Below are 16502 nucleotides of genomic sequence, written 5' to 3'. Positions count from 1 at the left end.
TGTAAAATAGTGGCTAATTTAGCATAATTTAAGGGCTAAGTCTTAGATTTCCTTTTTTTTTTTTTTTTTTTTCCCAAACCATCTGTCTCATTAAGAGTCTGATTTAACAAAAGCATTATATCTTTCCAGGTCAACTCAAAAACATATGTAATATTCTGAAAAGCCTTTATATACTTACTCAATCAGAAAGTTTACCTAGATCTCCTTTTATCTGTCTTAAACCTTGTAATGTAAAGGGTTTCCGCCCCACCCCACCCCCCACCCTATTTCCTGCCTGTAGGACCTTGGGCATATGGACTGTGACCAAGCAAGCTTTTCTTGGTTGTCATAGGGTGCATTAATTCTATTATGGCCCAACAATAACTTACATATCGATTATTGCCGTTGAGGGAGGGGCTTAAAGAGCCAAAGTCAAGGTCTATTCCCCTGCCTTTTCCAACAATGCCCACGTAAATATGCTTCAGCCATGTGGATATCCATTTTTGGCATACAGTGGGCTAAGTTTAGTAAAATGGCTCCCATGTATCTTAGTAAAAGCCCTTTATATATTATCCATCCCTCATATGGCAGAGGCATCCATTCCTCTGCTAAACAGAAACAACACAAATGTGGAGGATTTGGAGGCTGGCACCAAGAGTATTGCCATTATTTCCCCATTCTTTGGATCAAAGGAAGAATTTTAATCTTAACCCTGTGTACTTTTAAAATCCATTTATTTTAACCTTAGTCCATCCTGACCACACATAAAATTTCTTTTTAAAGATTTTCCTTCACGAGCCTTCTACAACTTTTCTTTGCATTTAGATTTTGTCCCAAGCCATTTTTATCCAAATAGCCAGTCTCATGTAGGACAAAATTACTTTCTTTTACCTTCAAAAAAATATATTTTCATTTTTTATATCTTTCTTTTACATCTCTTACTTGTCTACATAGAGTTGCTTGTCTTATTTTTACCAGTTTTAACTACATGTAGCAGAATTTTAACTTCTAGAAACCTTGGTACCAGTGAACTAAGTACTGACCAATTGTGAACTCTATGTTACATCAGAACTTTTTTTTAGATGGCAAACTTATGAATCCATTAAGTAGAAAGCATGCTTTTCAATAGTTCCGAATATCCTTAGTTTTTTTTTTCTGCAACAAGTCAGAAGCACAAACCTACATCTGGTAATTAGTGCTTCCACCTCTTATCTCATTAGGTATCCAATAAACTCAATCTCAATTTATCATGCAAGCAAAGCTTTAAAGTTTTAGGTTACCAAAGACTTTGAAAGCTATCTTAACAATTACCCATGAAAACTTTGAGACAGACAAAATTAACCATCACTTTAAATCATCCTTTTGTTAACAAATTGGAACAGAGATAACATGAGCTTATTTGACCTACAGCAAATCTAGGTAGAATAATTTTTTTTAATGTTGTTAAACATTGTCTATCTCAAATCAACAAACTTAAATTAACTTAAACACTGAATATGCTTTACTTGAGTCCACTTAAGACAATTTGTTCCCCATGGTTAATTTTTACCTGGAATGTTAGTGGGGAAATCTGTCTTCGGTGGTCTTCACTTCTCAACATCTAGGGTAGGAAGAGGAGTTGATGGTGCCTGAGGCATTGAGGAGCCAGTTATGTAGGCCTCCCCCCAGGTGGTGCAGAAGCAGGAGGGAGGGAAGGGAAGGCAGAAGAGACAAGGTGCCAGCACAAGGCAGAGAAAGAGAATTCCCACTTTTAAATCTTGTCAACTCAGACAGAGGAGCAGACTCCAGGTTTCTTTTGTTTTGTTTCCCACCAGTAGAATTAGGCAGTCCATGTCAGTCCGGAGAAGACAGGGAACTTCCCCAAAACAAAAGGAGTTTCAGCAGCTGCTTGGGAATATTTCTTAAAGTCTCCGTTCTGAGGTAGACTAACCAGAGACTGTTGGCTCTAATTATCATAGTCATTGACACAGGAAATGAAGGAGACACAAGTCCCCATACACAGTCACATGGTGACTCCAACCTGAGGTCCAACACCCAAAGCCTTAGATTTGCAGCTTCATTCCTCCTCCCTTGTGGAACTACTAGGGCAAGTCTGGGAGGTGATCAGGCTCCCCTTCTGCCTCTTAGGGGCAGGTCTGACAAAATGAACCCGGGTTCCTACCAGTGTGACGGGTATTCTCTGAACTGGTTCCTGGGCTTCAAGGGTTCCATTGGCACACACAGAGTTCTGGCCTCCGTGCGCTGTAAGGGCTAGTCTCCTGCGGATCGAGCAGTCCACTGGTGCCTGGTGAACCACCTCTCCAGGCGCCCTGAGGTTCGCATCCCTAGTGGCAAAGGAGGTGGAAACGCACCATCTCCAAATCCTGGATGAGAGCCCCCAAGTAATGGAGCAGGATTCTCGCACAGAGTGTCATAACACTGAGGCTTTTCTTTCCGGGAAGCAACTTTATTCCTGCCAGCACCACTCAGCTGGGTTCGTACCCAAAGAACTGAGCCCAGAATGCCACGTGGTGTAGTTTTTTTTTTATATCTTTTTTGCTTCTTTGTCTCCCGTATATGGAAACACACAAACTTGTAGTCTGATTAAGTGATCTCATGTTACAAGGTCTTGAGGGAGGTTGTCAAGTAGCAAGGTTGCCTTGAGGTTTTTTTTTTTTTTTTCTTTCCTTAGGGAGGGGACCCTACCACAGTATAGTCTGTATTGTACTATCCAACATATTGTGGATACTACAGGAACATTCTCAATGAAATATCTACTCTTATGGAGCCAATGTGGAGTTAGATAAAATAAGAATAGACATACTATATGGAGATAAGTACCATGAGGAAATATAGAACATGGTAAAGTGATAAGGAATGAAGAATTAAGTAGTAAGAGAAAAATGATAACTAGAATTCATACATAAAGGACAGATAAATGAGTGGTCACACCTTAAATGTGATAACTTCAAATCTAGTGTCAGCATTCTTATCTACTCTGTAAACACCCTCGATATGTGACTTACATGTATTAGTGTCAACATCACCAGGCTGACAAAGACTTATATATTCTGAACATTTCTATGAATGTCTTGACTGTTTGACAAATTCAAAACGTTTAAATCTGAGGCCATTTCTTTCCTCCTAAATATGTTTTCCCTACTGTGTTATCTAGGCCCTACCTTAACTATAAATCTTTTTAGAAAACTCACACATAACAACATGAGAAAGCTCCTCTCTACTTGCTATAGATGGGATGCTGCCCAATTCATGAATCATTTAACAAATTAGATCTTAAAATTTACTCGGTTGAACTTTGTTTCCTAACCGATTTGGTGGTAGCATTGGGATCAAAGTGAACTTCTTATTTTTTAGTGTTTAGTTTTAGTTTTGTAATTGTTTCATGTGTATTTATTTATTTTGAGAGAGAGAAAGAGACAGAACATGAACAGGGGAGGGGCAGACAGAGAGAGAGGGAGAGAATCCAAAGCAGGCTATGCACTGTTAGCACATAGTCCGATGTGGGGCTCACACCCACGAACCATGAGATCACGACATGAGCGGAAATCAAGAGTCAGATGCTTAACTGACTGAGCCACTCAGGCTCCCCATGGGATCCAGAGTGAACTTTTGATGGCATTTGGGGGGCAAAAAGAAACATAGGTATGATGCCCCACAAGCCCTTTGAGTCTTTGAGTCCACTGTTTTTCTTGTCCTTTCTGAGGGCTCCTGGTAAGTCTTGGTTTTAGCTCTGTTCTTATATTCAAGCTACTGATCTAACTGGCTTTCTGACAGGAGGCTCTAACAGAGCAGAACACCAGTTCTTAGCCCTTGGTTTAGTCCACAAGTCCATGTTGGAATCCCTTCCCCAGTTCCAGTCCAAGGCCCTTATTTATTGGAGTTTGCTGGTTGAATCCTTTCCCAATTTCCTGTCCAAAGTCTCCTGAAGGGCATCTGCTGGTTAAGCCCACGTTGGGGTTTGCTTGTGGTATGCACGGGGCCTTCTCTTGACCAGTCCAGAATGACATTTTTTGGTTGCTGCAGGTGTATTAAGGTGGACATGTTTTTTTGTCTTGTTTTATGTAAATAAAAGTTATTGGTAGCATGGATCTTGGAGGCCAAAAAGCTGCAAAACTTAGTGGGCATAGGTTGAGCATTTAAGAGCTGTTAGAGCACTCACTGCCTAACTCAAAGACTCTGTGTTAGGATAAATTTGTCACAGAATGAGTTAGGTTGACACTAGGTCACCAACCAACCTCAAGAAAGTTTCCATGCAATAAGGCACACTGCAAAACACCTCACTAAATCCCAACCCCTTGACAAGTCCCTCTTAAGTATTAGTTTGGCTCCAAGAAACCCAAAACCTAGCTGAAAGAAATGGGATCCTCTGTATATAGAGAATTGAGTGTGCTTCCTTCTGGCTTACCTGCTTATTTTATGTCTAAGAACTATAGTTCCAGAATGTTCCAGATGTCTAGCAAGATGGAAAAATGTTACTAAAGACAATGTGGAAGTAAAGTGGCCATACGTGGATCGTTCCGATCAGATAAGATGACTTAAGAAGCTCACTTGAAAGTAAGGGTTCTCAAACAGAACTGAATACCTCTTTTAATTGGCAAGCAGAAGCCTCCACAAGGCTAAAAAAGTTCAAAATAGTTTCATTAAAAGATTACAAAAGGCTAACAATAAATTAAAGATGCAAGAAGTGCCTGAAACAAAAGATTCTATGACTGACTTAACTCCTGCTGCTCCCCCAGTGTGATCCTCTGTCTGAATTGTTTCTCCTGAAGAGACTACATAACTGTAAACAAAAATCTCAGTGGATGGCCTTACAGACACCCCTAGATCTGCCTCCAAAGGATGGCTCCTATATGGGCCTCTCCTAGACAGGACAAAACTGAGAGATTTTTCAGGTAAATGGTTACTTTATTCCTTGAAACAACTAAGGGAAAACTCTGGCAAATACCAGAGCCAATAGAGAGGATCTTTGAAAAACCAGAAGAAGCCCACCAAAGGTAAAAATTCTTACCAAAATCAGTTCTCCCGAGTCTCTGTAGTGCCCACTAGAGATTGCAAAATGCAATGTTACATTGACCCTTCCTTTCGAAATCCAAACCCATTGCTTTTTGAACCTTTCTGTCCCAGGGACAGCCTTGGCCTTCTCACTGGTCTCATTTTGCATAACTGTGCTTGGCTTTCTGCCTGCCTGTTACATGCAAGGTTTTGTTTTGCTTTGCTTTGCTTTTTTCTTATTTTATAAGTGACTCTGGATTTTGAGAAAGTAATATTTTTTTTCATTCTCTTTAGGGACCCATCTGACACCTGATGGAGGTTATTCAATATTGCCAGAAATATTTAAAATTAAAACTATGTACGCAGAGGGAAAGAAGCAAATTGAAGATAATATAATTGGATAGGTGAATCAATCCATAATGTCAATTAAGTTACCACCCAATTCTTCGAGGAATTGAGAAAAATTATCCTTAACTCACAAATCCTTTTGCAAAACAAAAGTCAGCTGTGCAGGCAATTCAGAATTCACCTATTCCTTTACCATTGGAAAACTTTCCCTGTTCCTAAGGCTTCTGAGTCCCAGCCCCGGGTTTCTAGTCCTCCCTCATCCTGCAGGGACCTTCCATGACCCTCCAGGTACCTGACTTGAGGTTGAGTGTTGCTGCTTTTACTGCTGCACCAATGCCCTCAGCCGGCCCCTGAACACCTTTGTGCTCTGTTTGCTGAAGGTGGGAGACGACTTGGCAGCTTGGCTGGACTCACCAGCCTGGGTGTTCCCACCTGCCCTGCTGCCCAGTTGTGGCTGTAGCCACAGATAAAAACCTTGTTTCCCAGGAAAAAACAAAACAAAACAAAACAAAAACCTTCCCCTTTTTATCTCTAAAGGCTTGTAAAGCATTGGCCTTAAGAAATTAAAGTGCTTCTTGGAAGAATGTCAGTTCTTTCTCTGTCTTTTGAAGTTATACATCTTATTATGTGTTTAAAATGTAATGGATGGGTTAAATGGGGAACCAGCATTAAGGAGGGTACTTTTCAGGATGAGCACTGGGTGTCCTATGTAAGAGATGAATCACTGGGTTCTACTCCTAAAGCCAAGACTACACTGTACATTAAGTAACTTGAGAATAAAAAAGAAATAAGGTCTATATGTCTGTGTGTTTGGGTGTATGTCCACGCGTATATGTTGTAAATATGTGATATGTTTCTACCTCTGGATGGTATTGCTAAAACTAATTTCTGAAAGAGTTCTATTTAGTTGAAGACAAGTGCTTATAAGGATTTGGTTTTCTAAACCTCTCAGAAAGATAGAAACTAACCTACATGTTTTTTTAAGTTCACATGGTCTAGGAAAATATTTGATATAAAAGTTAGTTTAATGTTGATGTTTTAATTGAAACAGACATGTCTTTAGACGTTTCAGCATTAGATATAAAACTTTCATTCCACCTGGGTTCACTAGTGAAATAAGTTCATATTGTCTCTTACAAGGTCTGTCAACTACACCAAAAGAATAGACTGGAATAATGGCTGACTTTGTCTAATGTTTAATGAAGTTTTTGTAGATAATTCAAATGTAATTATTAATTTTAAATGTTTATTTTTGAGAGAGAGAGAGAGGAAGAGAGGGAGACAGAGCGTGAGTGGGGGAGGGGCAGAGGGAGAAGGAGACACAAAATGTCAAGCAGGTTTCAGGCTCTGAGCTGTCAGCAGAGGGTCCTACTCGGGGCTCAAACCCAGGAGCCCTGAGATCATGACCTGAGCTGAAGTCAGACGTTTAACTGACTGAGCCACCCAGGCATACTCTTTTTAAAAAAAATTTTAAATCAAATATAATTATTAATAACAAGTAAATTAAATAGATGTAAACAAAATGTCCCTTGAAATATAACTTCCTCTGGAAGATAATTATAAGTCCTCGGAAACTACTTAATATTCTTCACACTGATAAAAGTCAATGTTAGTCTGTGTTAACCTAAACCAAACATTGGCTTTCATGCCTATTAATGAGTTAAAATAATGAAATATTGTACCTAAGGATATGATGTGTCTTAATCACAAAAAAGTTAATATTAAAATCACAATAATCAATACGTTATTCCCCTAGAAAGTGATAATATTTTGATATTCAGATTCTTTTTTAAAAGGTATTTATTCTGAGACAGGGAGAGTGGAAACAGAGGAGATGGAAAGAGGGAGAGAGAGAGGGAGAGAGAGAGAGTATCCCAAGCTGGCTCCACACTCAATGTGGAGCCCAACATGGGGTGGAACTCAGCAAACGTGAGATCATGACCTGAGCTGAAATCGAGAGTTGGACGCTTAACCAACTGAGTCACCCAGGTGCCCCGATATTCAACACACCTAAACAGGACAGATTTTATGAACTCCTTTTTAAATGTGTAAAGACTAAACTATTTTAGCAATAGAAATGCTGTATTTGTTGGGCTTTTCAAAGCACAGCATTGGGAATCTGAGGTGTGGCATTTGAACTGTTTCACAAACCAACCGTATAAACCTGAGTTACTTACCTCCTATTTCTGAGCCAGGTTTTACCTGTCTAAAAAATATGGGAAATACACAAAATGGTCACTCTGGTTTGTTTCACCCCTAACATTCTCCAATTCTAAATAAAATGAATATTCTCTGGTTACCAACTATATGTTTAAAAAAAATTTTTTTTTTATGTTTTTATTTTAGTTATGAGAGAGACAGAGTCGAGCAGGGGAGGGGCAGAGAGAGAGAGAGGGAGACACAGAATCTGAAGCAGGCTCCAGGCTCTCAGCTGTCAGCACAGAGCCTGACGTGGGGCTTGAATTCACAGGCAGTGAGATCATGACCTGAGCTGAATGAAGTCGGAGGCTTAATCTACTGAGCCACCCAGTGCCCCCCAACTATATGTTTTAGGTCATAACAGTAGAAACAAGAAAGGAACATGTTTACCACAACACTCCTCTATTGCTGAAAAATTCTGTTAGGATACTGCTAGTTAAAATGCTGCTTTGCTTTTATCAAACTTCAAAGTGTACATTTATAAAAGCTTCTTATTTATAAAATCTCAAAAGTAATACAAACAATATTCTGTATTTTTCACATGACTTTTGGCAGTTTATGTCTGTAATAAATTATCCAATTATGTGCCTTTTGACTGTTGTCTTTTGTTTGTTTGCTGTCTACATAGAAATGAACCTATGTTCTTTTCCCACACACTGTATCCTATAAATGATCTTAGTTTATGTTATCAAATTTAGTTGGCTAAGATAGCATGGATTAAGGCTAATACATGAAAGGCATAATACATGAAAAATACTAATATTTATGAGTGTTTATAATCATTATAATTTTCATATTATATATCTACACCTGACTTAATAATAGCTTTGAAATTGATATTATCATTGGAAATTTTCAGAGTTTATGCAACCTGCCCTATAACACAAAACTTCTAAATGGTAAAACCAGATTTCACATCCTGGAAATTAACTCATCCAACAGTGAAAGCTCTCAGCTTTGTTGCTGGAAAGGCCACTGCTAGAAAAATCTAGAACTTACCAACTAAGTAGCTTTGGGCAAGTGAACTTTTTTGGGCATAGAATTCTTCATCTGACCAGATAGCATCCATTTCATAGAATCATTGTCATTGTGTTAACGTCATTGTCATAAGCTCATAAATGAAACTAACTGGAATTTAAATAAAAACTTGAAAAAATATCATAAATGAAATAATGTGTATGAAAATGCATCATGCTACTGGGTGTTCTATGTAAATGGTGAATCTCCAAATTTTACTCCTGAAACCAATAGTACACTATAGGTTAACTAACTTCAATTTAAATAAAAACTTGGAAGAAAAGAAAAAGAAAAAGAAAATGCAGCACACTGTCAGGCATGTATTTCTAAAAGTGTTATCATATGGTCACCATTTATACCATCATAATCTCAAAATTCACGCTTTTTAAAAAAATTTTTTTTTTTTAACATTTATTTAGTTTTGAGACAGAGAGAGACAGAGCATGAATGGGGGAGGGTCAGAGAGAGAGGGAGACACAGAATCCGAAACAGGCTCCAGGCTCTGAGCAGTCAGCACAGAGCCCGACGCGGGGCTCGAACTCACATACCGCGAGATTGTGACCTGAGCCGAAGTCGGAGGCCCAGCTGACTGAGCCACCCAGGGGCCCCTCAAAATTCACGCTTTTTAAAAATTTTAACATTGTCTCAAATCAGAAAAAAAATACATTCTCTTTCATCTAGAGAACTATTCTCTATCTTTGATTTAGTCCCACAGAAAGAGATAAAGGTCTAAGTTTTTATATTTAATCTCTGCTTTATAATCTCTCTCTCTTTTTAAATGTTTGTTTGTTTGTTTGTTTATTTATTTATTTTTGAGAGCTGGAGCTGGGGAAGAGTAGGGAGAGAGGGAGAGAGAGAGAACCCCAAGCAGACTCCATGCTGTCAGCACAGAACCCAACGTGGAGGTCCAACTCAAACCGTGAGATCATGACCTGAGCTGAAGCCAAGACTCAGATGCTTAACTGACTAGGCAACTCAGATGCCACTATAATTTGTCTTAAGCAAGCCATTAGCTTTAAAAGTGCTTAACAACTTTAGTATTTAAGTGGAGATAATTGCAATTACTGTTTCCTCCATCTCATACAGATATTCACAAGATGAATGTACCCTATTATTTCATATCCTCAGGCAATTCTTTGTACATAGGAAGTAATGGATGCCATTTGCTACCAGGCACTCTTATTGTCAGGGTCTTTTAACATAGGTATTTTATGGTAAAGAGTTAATTATATTCTTCATCTGGCATCCCCAGGGCCTTGTTAAATCCAGAAAACAGCTCTCTAATACCATAGCAATGGAAGAGATTGGTGAGATCACTATCTCAGTTCCTGAAAGTATATACAACTCTGCTTTATAATAGGGCCTTCTTGTTTGTAAGTGTAAATGATATACATGTTAGGAATAGGATAACAAGCATGTATCTTCATTGAAAATAGAATTGTGTATGTCTGTGTTTGTATGTGGGTTGTTTTTTTCTTTAACTTGATTTTGTCTTTCTTTCTTTGAAATGTGGCTTTTCTGTCACCATGATGCTGTATGATTTCACCTAAAAAGTAGGAGCTTTGGATTTCTCCTGCAGAGAAATAGGCAATATTTGGCAGAGTTGGTTAGAAGGTTGAGCAAATGTTTCCTGTTTTGTACGATCAAAAGTAGGCAAAGACAGATGGAAGAAGGTGGAGAAATAAACATTTATGGAGCACCCACAATGGATTGGAGCCAGTTTTCAAAAGGCCCTTTCAAGTGTGATTCTGAATAATTTTTGTAAATTTTTTGACTATATTGTCTTCAACTGTAAAATGGGAATTATTTTATGTCTCATCACATTGGATACTTGTAAGAATTAAATGAGTAAAGTACTTGGAACAATGCTTGACACAGAGTAAAGATCAATAAAATATTAACCACAAAAAATTATAATAATAATTTACCTTTCTAGCAATATATGAGATAGATATTATTTACCCCTATTTTCCAGAAAAGGGAACCAAGGGTTGGAGATGTTATGAGAAATTCCCAAAGTCAAACAACATGTACATAACGAAGTGAAGGATCATAACCCCAGGCAGTATTTCTCTGACATCAGCCATGGTAACATTTTTCTAGATGTATCTCCTTAGGCAAGGAAAACAAATGCAAAAATAAACTATTGGAACAGCATCAAAATAAAAAGTGTTTGCTCAGTAAAGGAAACCATCAAGAAAACAAAAAGGCAACCTATGGAATGGGAGAAGATATTTGCAAATGATATATTCAATAAGGGGTTAATATCCAAAATATTTAAAGAATTTATACAACTTAATACTTAAAAAACAAACCAACTGATTAAAAAATGGGCAGAGGACCTGAATGTTTTTCCCAAGAGGACATACAGATGGCCAACAGACACATGAAAGGATACTCAACCTCACTAATCATCAGGGAAATGCAAATCAAAACCACAAGAGCTATTACTTCACACCAATTAGAATGGTTAAAGCCAAAATGGCAAGAAACAACAAGTGTTGGTGAGGATGTGGAGAAAAAAGAACCCTTGTGCACTGTTGGTGAGAATGCAAACTCGTGCATCCATTGTGGAAAACCATATGGAGTTTCTTCAAAAAATTAAAAATGATCCAATAATTCCACTACTGAGTCTTTTACCAAAGAAAATGAAAACACTAGTTTGAAAAGACATATGCTTATCCCCTATGTTTATTGCAACATTATTTACAACAGCCAACATATGGAAGCAATCTGTGTCCATCAATAGAAAATGGAATATTTCTAAGCCATAAATAAGGATGAGATTGTGCCATTTGAGACAATATGGATGGACCATAGAGTGTTCTATGCTAAGTGAAATATGTCAGAGAAAGACAAATATCATATGATTATACTCAAAAGTGGAATCTAAAATAAAAAAGAAGAAGAAACAACAAAAAGCAGAATCAGATCTATAAATACAGAGAACTGATGGTTGCCAGAGGGGAGAGAGATGCAGGGTTGGGCAAAACAGGGAAGGGGGAATGAATATATCATGGGAGTAAAAGGCACGGCATAAAGAAAACAGGCAATGACATTTTAATAGAGATGTGATGTGACAGATGGCAGCTACACATGGTGAACATAGCATAATGTGCAAGTTTGTCAAATCACTGAGTTGTACACCTGTGTATAAATTAATGTAACACTGTGTGTCATCTATACTCAAAAAAATCATACATAGATTTATGGATTCTGGACACCATCCTGTTCTTTGTTTTTTGGTGTTTTTTTTTTTCAGTTGAATAATTAATTGTCTTTAATTTAATATGAAAACATTTAAGGATTTTTAAATAACTTTTTAAATGTTTATTTATTTTGAGAGAGAGAGAGAGAAAGTGAGGGAGAGAGAGAGAGTGGGGGAGGGGCATAGATAGAGAGGGAGAGAGAGAATCTTAAGCAGGCTCCATGCTGTCAGCACAGAGCCCGATATGGGGTTCAGTCTCACAAACCAAGAGATCATTACCTGAGCTGAAATCAAGAGTTAGTTGCTTAACCAACTGAGCCACTCAGGCACCCCAAAACATTTAAGGCTTTGAATTTGTCACTGGTTAGTTTTGGCCAAAGCCAAGAGGCTCAAATATTTCCAGTTTTCATTATTTACTAAATAATTTGTATTTAATTATATGATTACTAACCCAATCGATTATTATGAAGAAAATGTATTTGATTTGGCTTTAATTTGCAAATTTAACTTGTCTCATTTTAAAATTTTTAATTAGATTCTCTATGTTAATTTGCTGGTTTAGAGAATTCAAACATCATAAATTTTATATTTTACATTTGATTGTGACCAAAATGATCAAAATGATCATTTTGTGGCAAGTTGTATTATCTATTGGTAGTATAAGATATATCTATTGGTATATCTGTTGGTGCCCATATTTAGTGTATATATGTGTATGTATAAATCTGTATATATATGTAAATGTATATATTTATATATGCATATATACAAATGTATTCAATGTCAATATATTTTTGAATCTTCAAAATATTTTAATATAATCTCTCAGATAGATTAATGTTGTGTAAGATTTACCTCTGCATATCTATTTCTATCAATTTCTCTCAAAACTTTTAACATACACAGTAAATGGGTTTTTCTTCTTACTCTGAAATTATGCTCTCTGAACTATAAAATTGTGATTGTGTTCATTATGGAATATAATATTTATTAACATAGATTTAGCTAACTCTTGATCTTTTTTGTTTTGAATCTATCTTATTAGACAATAACATTACTTTTTCTTAGCCTATATTTTTTTTCTGTTTCTCGATTCATCCTTTTAAAAATCCATATATGCGTGTGTATATATATATATATATATAAAGATATGTGTATATATATACACACACACACATATGTTTATTCCCTTTTAATGTTTAAACCAATTTGAGCACTTTTGTTAACGAAAGTATTTCATTACTCTCCTTTAAAATATGTTTCTTTCTTTCTTGTCCATCTATAATTTCTATGGGTACTGTAACTTTTAGCACAACCTTCTTTGGAGAATAAGATACAAAATTCAATGTCTTTGAGAAATAATGATATTTATATAGGCTGAAAACATTGATTTCTGCTAACCTGACAAAACTGGAGTTAGATTAAGCCTTAAACCCACATTGACAAAGGCAAAGTGGCCTATAGTGGGATGAATCAGACCTAAAGAAAATTACCTGGGCAATGTCAGATCTCTTATCACCAAACCTTTTCCAAAACAAAGAATTACTCTTTTCTAGGAAAGATTAGTGTTATTCCACTGTTCTCCTCTCTAAAATCTATTCTCAGGATGTGGTGCTATGAGATGCAATGAGATGAATGTACCTGTGTATGTTTTGCCAAAGCGAGCGCTAGATGTGTGCGTTGTGAAGTTTCATAAAGCTTTAATTTTTCCTAGAAGGAGATGACTTTAACTCAGGTGTGCATCTTCAACTGCGACATCTTAGATTCTGCCCGGACACACACCCTTGAAAGTATTCTTCAAACTTTTAAAGGCTTTGGATAGCTACTTCCTATTGACTTTTGAAATCAGTTCCAAACTCTTTCAAGTTTATTTCTGTCAAGTTTCAGAACACAACAGGAAGTTGTTCTTAGATGCAATGAAGAAGGATACACTTGCCAACATTCCAGAGAAAACAAAGGGTCTAATTGTTGCTGAAAATACCCTCTGCATACTCTGAGCCATCATGAAACACTAAATGAGTCATGTGGCCCCAAATGAATTTTTTTTTTTACCATATAAAATACCTCTTCTAGTATATCTGGAAATTTAGGTATCATATGATCATACAGCCTTCAACTATATTATCCCCATTTTCAGTCGGGAATATAGTGATTTTAAAGTTCAGTATAGCTTTATTCATGCTGATAGCTAATAAATCTATTTTAATGGTTTAAAATAAAATATAATTTTGGAACATTTTCAGAACATTGGCTTCTAATTTTCACATCTTGAAGAAAATATTTATATCTTTCTTTTTAAAAAAACGTGATTGTAAACATTTATGCGTTGAAAAAACCTGTATTGACTGGTCATAGGCATTAGCCCAAATAAATTAATCTGACTTACTAGAATCATTCTAATTTCAAATATTTAGGTTTAAAATGTATTAAGTTCTTTTCATCAGTTGTTAAAATACAATGCTAAATAATCTCATTACTACAATAAACATTTAGTGATATCAAGTGACTCTTCATTTATTAAGGTTTTCTGTACTAATGTGGGGTTTTTAGAATATTGCTTAAATAATAAATCTAAGGTAAAAGTCAAAGGGATATAGAAGAGACCATTCTGAAGTAGTTTTTCATTAAAGTGACAGTAGGAGAGTGCGCATGAAAAAATAATCTTGTTTCAAAACCTTTAGGAGAGTAATAAATTTGTAGAAACTGAAGAACACATTACTGTAGTGGTTCTCTAATTTAAAGATAAAAAAGATCATATATGCATTGTAGTGAAAAACATGCCATATAGTCAAATTATTTTTGAAAAAGGAAATAAAGCAGTCATCAATGGAAAATGCATTTATCTAACATCTATACAATACAATTCTTTGGTAATTTCAAGAAGTACAAAAAAGCAGACTTGTATCTTTACCTAGATCGGATTTCCATATTCTTACACACAGATTTTTAAAGAACTCAACCAAGTAGTTGAGATATTCCTTTGAGATAAATATTCCTTCGAGATAAACAGAAATTCTGAGGTGGAAGATTAATAACCTTTAAAATTAGTTTTAGCTTTACAAAGTTAAAATTAGTAGAGCAGACTACCTCTTCAGACAATACAATTTTAAATATGAAAAATAATGCTTTGAATTTATGATAGAAAATCTGGACCTAAGAATCCCCAGATAGTTCCCATTTCACAGCAAAACATCCATACGAGAATTCTCCATTTCTTGTTCTCTAATTTTTCAGTTGTTAAACTTAGTTTTATACAAAATATTGATACTTTAAAGAGAGAGTTGATAAATCACTTACCAGATGCTTGTCTTGAGGAACTAGAGGCCCAGAGTTTGTTTCTACAGAAATTGGTTACTGGAAATTTCCCTCTATATATTGTTCAGTCAACCAAGATAATCTGTCTTATGCATTAGGAAGAAAAGATGAAATCTGTAGGGCTATATGAGGTTGATAATTAGCTGTACAAAGTCTATTTATTACCAGTTTAAGTATTAAATGCTTAAGGGAAGGCTTTTTGTTGTTACATGTGGTGGTAGATAGATGGAAACAAAGAGCCTGTGGAAATCCATGGAATCTGGAATGAACACTATCCAATAATTATGCGTAGTAAATGGAGGCTCTTTTACTTTCGCTTTTAATTTCAACCATAAAAGCATAACACAGATGCTATTTCATGGCTCCAGTGCTTTTATTAGAAACTCTCACTTAAAGGTGATTTATTTGTACCTCTAGAACTCCATGGGCAAATTAGACCAGCAGGAACATGTTGCCTGTGTCAGAGCAAAGGGAAAAGAACATGAAGCCAAGAAAAGTTGGAATATCTTCTGTTCCTTAAATGAAGCCTCTACCATCCAGAGCCAGATCTATATCACTTTTTTAAGCCCTGGGCCAATAGTGGTGACTGTGATAAAAATTCTGTTTCCAAATAGAAAAAACTGACTTGAAACTCTTGTCATTTTCCACATGATCACCTATATATGACAGGCTTCCTTTTTGTTTCTAGGTCTTGAAATCATGCTGTTAACACAGGGCAAAGTTATTTAGAGCTGTGAGTTTATCAAACTGTACAGAAATGGAATTTGAAATTGCAACCTCTCATTCAACAAAGTATAAAGATGTTTTTTAAATGTTTATTTAGTTTAGAGGGGTGGGGGGAAGCACAAGCAGAAGAGGGACAGAGAGAGAGAGAGAGGGTGAGAGAGAGAATCCTAGGCAAGATCCACACTGTCAGCACAGAGCCTGACCCGGGACTCCAAACCATGAACCATAACACCATGACCTGAGCTGAAGTCAAGAGTCAGATGCTTACCCGACAGAGCCACTCTGGTGCCCCAAGCTATAATTATTCTATATTATCATCCTCTGTGAACATCCAACCGTTCCTTTGGCTCCAGTTGGAAAATCTTGATTAAGGATTTTATCTTGTAGTCTGCTTCAGGGAAGAAACTAAGAAACAACCTGAATATCACACTGCTACAGAATTACAGGAAGGCAACACATCTGGAGAAAATTAGATACCATTTATAGATTAGTCTGAAAAGCAGGGGAAAATATTTCCAGTTTGCCTCTCCACAGGTCTTGCAGCTAGAATATGATGCTCAGGCTCTTCTCATGCCTCCCTTGCATGAGATTGAAGATTTATGTTCCAGAAAAATTGCAACTTATGGATTCAGGACCTAGTGTTACTAGATATAGCTGAAGAAAGCATGCCATTAATGAAAACAAGGGAATTCAGGGATGAGACTTTTCAGGTTAGTTT

General features: G+C 36.5%; 1 protein-coding gene across 3 annotated transcripts in view; it reads right to left on the bottom strand.

The window, feature by feature from the left end:
• LOC109278146 (sulfotransferase 1 family member D1-like) overlaps positions 1–15415 on the bottom strand; it is a 52345-nt gene extending 36930 nt beyond the window's left edge. Inside the window, exon 1 of one of the 3 annotated variants that reach the window (XM_019468208.2) lies at positions 15041–15415. The gene's annotated coding sequence lies outside the window, so the exon portion shown is untranslated. Of the gene's footprint in view, positions 1–1528; positions 2180–4987; positions 5114–15040 lie in introns of those variants that run through there. The other 2 variants (XM_019468200.2, XM_019468190.2) reach the window with 2 other exon arrangements.
• Positions 15416–16502: the final 1087 nt, after the last annotated feature.

This window comes from Panthera pardus, unplaced genomic scaffold, assembly GCF_024362965.1.
Source record: "Panthera pardus isolate Hobbes unplaced genomic scaffold, ASM2436296v1 HiC_scaffold_13, whole genome shotgun sequence".
Classification (NCBI taxonomy): domain Eukaryota; kingdom Metazoa; phylum Chordata; class Mammalia; order Carnivora; family Felidae; genus Panthera; species Panthera pardus.
Note: the sequence above shows the minus strand (reverse complement) of the source record. Positions and strands in the feature narration are given on the sequence as shown.